A 6,657-nucleotide genomic window follows, 5' to 3' on the forward strand; every position below is an offset into this window, starting at 1 on the left:
TGATAAGTCTAACAACATTACTTTTCAGCCATGCGTTAGTGTTGGCCAAGATAGGCTGAAATCTGTCAAGGATGGAGACGCACTCCTTGTGTGACCATTGGATCAAAGGAAGTGGAGCTTCCTGAACCCTTTGTGAAATGTATTCAGGATCAAGTATATGCCCATCATCGATCATCCCTTGTGGGATATCCACCAAGTTCAAGTCAACAATTTGCTCAACAGTGAGCCTGCAGTAATCCATCTTCAGAACTTCGGCTTCCGTGCGGAGATCTACCTAGATGTCTTCAATGCGATGAACATGCACAAAGGATTTCTTGATCTTCTCCTTCATACCTCTATAATCAAAATCAGCTCTAGGTTTGAACCTCTTAAGCTTGATTTCCTACAATTCAGCCTCCATGGCCTTAGCCTTCACAGATGTGACAAGGGAGTATCGACCAATTTTCAATGGGTTTGTGCTAGAGATCCCCATTCCAACCTTGTGTCTAGTAGACTGAAAAGTATGAACAGCCATGATCTGTCTTCGCAACTCCATAAGAATTATCTTATCGGTTGGGTATCTTGGAAGCATGTATGGTTGTCCATCATAGCATCCAATCTTCATATAGGTGAAGGTGGGAAATTGCAGGAATAAACACCCATACTCAGACACCTTGACCCATGCCTCATCTGATACTCTTTTGTTTCTGAGATCCACGTCAAACTGACGCATGAAATATCTGAAGAATGCATCTTGGACTCTTCTGAAATGCAGTCTACCAGGTTTCAATGGCAACTAGTCATAATATTCCCAAACTGGTATAAGCGAGCGATCACCCTTGGTAGAAAGACCTGGAAAGTGTCTAAGTGACGCTCCTAAATATACCAAATAAGAATTCATGAAGAAGGTCATAGTGGTAGGAACTGCTGCAAGTTGTTCGCACAAAGCATCGCTGATGATTTCACCCCATGAAATGTGATGCGACTGTCGTATGAACATAATGAATTGATACATCCATGGCTCAAAGACATTAGAGTGCTCAAGGCCCATCATCCTGCTGAGAAGAGTGATGGTGTCTCCTATCTCCCACTTGAAATCACAATGGTACAACTTTGGCCATCTTGAGAAGGAAGGACGAGGCTCTTGGATCCATCTATTGATGTGTCGCTTGCAATCTTTTTCCCTTTTCACATAATACTCTAATGCACTTTCTTTGGTGATTTCCATATAAACAAGTGCAGGAGGTATTTTGAAGACCTTCTCGATTGTATCCGCATCAAGACGAATTATAGCTTCACCATCATCATTTTTGATGACTCTCAACTCTTTGTCAAAATGATGGGCGCATGCAAGAACAAACTCAGGTTCTAGGGCAACCACTGGGAAAGAAGATGCATGATGGATATGGCTGTCCAACAGCCGTTGCAAGTTGTTATCCTATGGATCTTCTACCCTGTTGATGAATTCTGCCATATCAGTGTGCCCTATTTCCGTGTCCCTGATGCAATCCAAAGGAGAAGAAACCTGGGAAGGTGCAACCTCATTCTAGTATTTGTCATATTTGTATTTCATTTTCTTTGGAGTTGGCGATGCCGACAATTTTGACATTGATTGTGAACCTAGAATGTTGTGATGAAGACTTAAAAGAGTTAAGGCAACATCATAATCAGCTGCAAATATCATTCTTCCTTCTTTAAATGGGTAAAACTTTGATCTCTGAATTTTACGGTTTTGTGAGAGGAAGAGGGGAGATATGGAGAAATGGGAAAATCTTGACTTTGACCAATTTCGGATCTTGGGAAAATTTTCGCAAGTATACAAGTTGGAAAGGACATACATGCAATCGGGGTTTTAAAACCCGAATACAAGTACACTTGTAAATTCAAAAATGGAGAAATGGATGAAAAATGAGATTCTGACTTGCGGGAAATGATGGAAATAGAAAGTACGGATATGGGGAACGTGAATGAATAGAAACGGGAATATCCGGAAAAGTCATTTTTATGAAAATGGGAAGAACTCTTCAACATGTAATTCGGTTTTTAAAACCCTAATTTGCAAGGGAGGGGTATTTCACACTTTTCAAGCTTGGAATTTTAACCAAAAATGATTAAATTCCTTAATTGTAGGGGAAGGACAAAAATTTCCAGCGAACTTGTAATCGAGATTAAAAATCCCGAATACAAGTTAAAAAGGAATTTTGAGAAGAACAATGCAATTCAACAATTGCATTTCAAGGGGAAGATTTCTTTCATGAAAACCAATTTTTTTGGGGGAAGAACATCACATGCCAAAAAATGTAACTAATAACGAAAAATAAAGAAAACAAGAAAATAATAAAATGAAGAGAAGAAAGGAAGGAGAACATACCTTTCTTAAAAAAAAATGCAAAATGCTTCTCCAATAATGCAACAATTCTCGAAATGAAGAAGCAAAACCGGTGAAAAGGAGCAATCCGGAATGTCAAACCCTTATCACGTTTTTTGTAAAAATGCCCCAAATATAGCAACAATCTTAAACTTGGAGGACCAAAATGCCAATGAGAGTGTGCATTAGAGAAAAACGCCTAAGGTAGAAGAAGAAGCAATGATCCAAATGATTGAAAACGCTGCCAAAGGGAGAAAACGTGGCCAAAGGAAATCACGTGGCCACCATAATAAACTCCAACGACATCATCATATGGTGCGAAAAACCTCTCACCCTCCACGCCTTAGTAGGAAAGGACAAAACAATTTAGGAGTGCACAAATTTATGAAGTAAAAAGCGCCCAAAATGTGGGTTTAAAGAACCACGTTTTTGCTGATTTAGCTCCAAAAACCAGTCAATATAACCTCCATTTGGAATGAAAGATGTTGATGATTGCATGAAAATAGGGTAGAAGCAAAAATGCCTTTCCTCCCTAAAAAATCTCCACAAAAATTTGCTTTTGAAATCTTCAACAAATCAATTTTTCATGCAAATCGGGTTTTGGGAGACACATGACAAGTTCGATTTGTCCAAAATGAGGCAAATCGGGTTTTAGAAAGAAAATAACAAGTTTTATTTTCACTTTTCCCACTTTCATGCCAAAATCGGGTTTTTTAAGACAAATAGCAAGTTTAATTTTTCACTTTTTCACTCATCAAGCCAAAATCGGGTTTTTTTGGACAAATGACAAGTTTAAAATTGTCAAAAATGCATTTGCAAGGCAAAATCGAGTTTTTTGGAGCAAACTGCAAGTTTAAAAATCCTTGTAAAAGGGAAATAAAATCCCTACAAAAAGTTAAAAACACTTGCACATATGTAATGGGGATTTAAAATCCCTATTACATGTAAAAACCATTAAAGTAGGGTTTTTTGAACAAAATGCAAGTTTACTTGCAGTTGAGCCAAAAAATCCCTATTTTAACTAAAAATGACCAAAAAACAATAAAAAGATAAAAACATTAAAGGGGAAACTTAAAATAAATTAAAAGTGACATATTTAAAATAAAAGTGCACATGTAATTGATCAAAAATTCCCCTACAAAGACCATAACAATGAATATCATTAAAACTTGCAGTTTGAAGAAAATTCTCCACCTGCAGTCTGAGTTTTAAAACCCGAAATTGAAGGAAAGGCATAGCAAACGAACCCAGAATTGGATGAAATTCGAAACATAGTTCGAAAATGGACTGAGGATCAAGCCAGTCCAAGGATTAGTTGAAATTCTGCCTCGGGAAGCATGCCATAGAGTAAAAATTTCAATTTTTTCATAAAAATTTCACCGTAGTGGTCCTTCATTTTTGAAAACAAAAATGAGGACAACACGTACTCAACGTATTATCTTAACTCCATTGAATAGTACTGTCATTTCCATCCCACCACCTCACCTCTCCCTTAGCTAGATTGCATGCCACATTGGACAACCCATGAACAGTGACATTTCCACTTCTCCTTACATGAGAAATGCAAAAATCTTGAAAAGTTTTTAATTTTGAGAAAATTAATGTGATAAAATTATTTAATCTCCAACTCGGGGTTACTCCTTTCATGATTGCATTAACCACAACTTGAGAATATCCCTCTAAATGGACTTTCAAAACCTTCATATTCATTGCCAAATTAGTTGCTAACAAAGCCGCTTGCACCTTTGCATCATTATTAGTTCCATCTTGCAAGCTTTTTGCTCCTTTAAATAAAACCTTCCCTTCATCATCGCAAGCCACACATCCCACTCCAGAAGTACACGGGTTACCCCTAGATGCCCCGTCAAAGTTGATCTTAACCTATTCTCACTCAAGTTTTGACCAAATCTCCTCCTTGTTTCCAAGGTTCTTACAAACAGGATTAACCCTTGGAAACCCATGAACGGGTCATATGTGTGAGTCATATTATCTAGATATGATCTACTATATTATTTTTCATGTCGAGACATCTCATGATAGTTCATTAGCTTTTAATGCACGAATGTAAGTGACATTTTCTTACATCCTTATTTAATTACAAGATCATAAATTTTAATCATAAATTAACTTTCAAGGATTTGTTACATGTGATGTATGAATTTTCTCGATACTAGTTTGAAATTCATGAATGTTTATGATTCAAGCTAATTATATTTTATTGATCTATAAGTGTATTTGTAATTTATTTATGGAATTAGTAAATTGTATTATCATATTTAAATTGAATGTATCTATTTAGTCTTTTAATTCTATATTTTAAAGCAATCCAAGGCTTGACAGAATTGTCCTTCGGTACCTATCCACATCATGGTAGATGAGTTAATTCCACCTCAAGAAATTTTTGAGATTGAAAAATTGAGAGCCTGATTAGCTAGTAGTATCAATAAGTGTTTATAAGAACACTTGTTAAAGGATACTAGAGAGCTTGGAGACTATTAGAGATAATATATGGGGCACTAGTGCCTATTTAGCTAAGTCTATAGTTGCTATTCTTGCCAGGATGCAACAAGAAGTTTGTCATGGTTTGTCCCTTACTGAGGTTTAGGGTTTGGTGCCCAAGGAGACCCTAAAAGAGCATTGTTTTCCATTCTATGTGGGTAAGAATAAGGTGAAGGGATATTAGGTTACAAGATGTGAGGATCCTGTGATGGCTACTTTGATATACCCACACTTCCTTGCAACACATGGTCATTATCCAAATAATGACCAAATTTCCACTTTATTTTACAAAACAGTTGTATGTTGAGGCTCATTTGTTCCGCAATGCCAACTACTATGATCTACCTCCATATTTGGGTCATGTTCATGGTAGGTTCATTGATAGGGACCCTTATCATTGAGAAAGTAGAGATGTTCCAATATATAGGGCCCTTGTTGATAATAGGGCACCAACTATTGCCCTAATCCTATCTCCTACAACGAATGAGATTGTCCTTGCTACCCAACTCAAGGGAGAAATTGACAAAGTCAATGACATTATAGTTGTGACCACTTTGATATCTAGTGATCAAGTGGGCTAATATTTGATGAGTCATCCATGTTCCAAACCTTAATTTTTACAACACAGCCTAGTAGCAGCTTTGATGACCCTTGTGGTCAACTAGACATCCCTTCACCCACTAACTTGGAGGGTCTTATACGAGACATATCTGTAGCGTCCTAAAATTGCGACACTCATAATTTTGACTGCATTTGGGTCTTCACGATGGCGACGCAACACTGAACCTGAATGGAGACCCCAAAACTTGTTCATGACATCAAAAACTGCATTTTTCAGCACCCTGGCCTGATCCTCCTTGCACCCTGCTGTCCCTGGAGGTGGGACCATGGCGCCCAGCGCCCTGGTCCCTGGCCCTATTTTTGGGCCTGGTCTCTTTTGGGTCTCGGGTCTTTATGTTTGCAAATTGGAAAATAATGTTTCCTGGTCGGCCTAAGGTCGGAAAAATAAGTCTTTTAACCCTAATTGACAAGTATATAAACTAGATTTCCTCTCCCATTTTGGTAAGATGGAAAAAAGGCGGAAGCGATATTCAAATATTCAAGCATTCAAGCATTCCTTCAAGCAATTGAGCATTCTAAGTCTCCATTCAAGGTTAAGTGTTGCATTCAAGACAAGGATTCAACCATTGAAGAGGAGATCACATACCACTTACAACATACAACATACAACAACATTTACACCTTCGCATGTAAGAATACAAACATTCTTACAACAAGGTATTGGTACTTTATTACATTATAATCATTTACATTTACAACATTTCTCATTTCTTGGTTAATTCCAAAACCGGGGTTTGACCTAAGGGCAAACCTCTAATCCCTAACCCCCCAATCGTCCTCTCTTTTCTGTGTGTAGGTTGTAGGTACGCGGCTGTAATTGAAGATCTGGAATCCTTGTGCAAAGACGAACGGATCCCCCTTCATTTCGCGGATTTTTCGGAGGACCGTGTGCACGCCGGGCGCCATCGTCTTGTCAACTTTTGCTCAAATTTGCAGGACAGCGCCGTCTCGACATTTTACTGCTAATTCCAGGTCCGCAGCTTCATCCTATATTCCTATCTCTATTTATAAGCGAATCTTTCTTACTTTACATGCATTCCTAGTTCAATCCTTCTATCTACATTCTTCACAAAAGAGAGTAGCCTTGCTGTCTTAACCCTTGAAACTCATTTAGAATCCAATCTTGCATTGTGTGGGATTGGATCTTGTGGGTTTCAACCCCTCTTTTGAATGTAAAGTCTCCCCTAAGT

Source organism: Cryptomeria japonica, chromosome 3 (assembly GCF_030272615.1).
Source record: "Cryptomeria japonica chromosome 3, Sugi_1.0, whole genome shotgun sequence".
In the NCBI taxonomy this organism is placed as follows: Eukaryota; Viridiplantae; Streptophyta; class Pinopsida; order Cupressales; family Cupressaceae; genus Cryptomeria; species Cryptomeria japonica.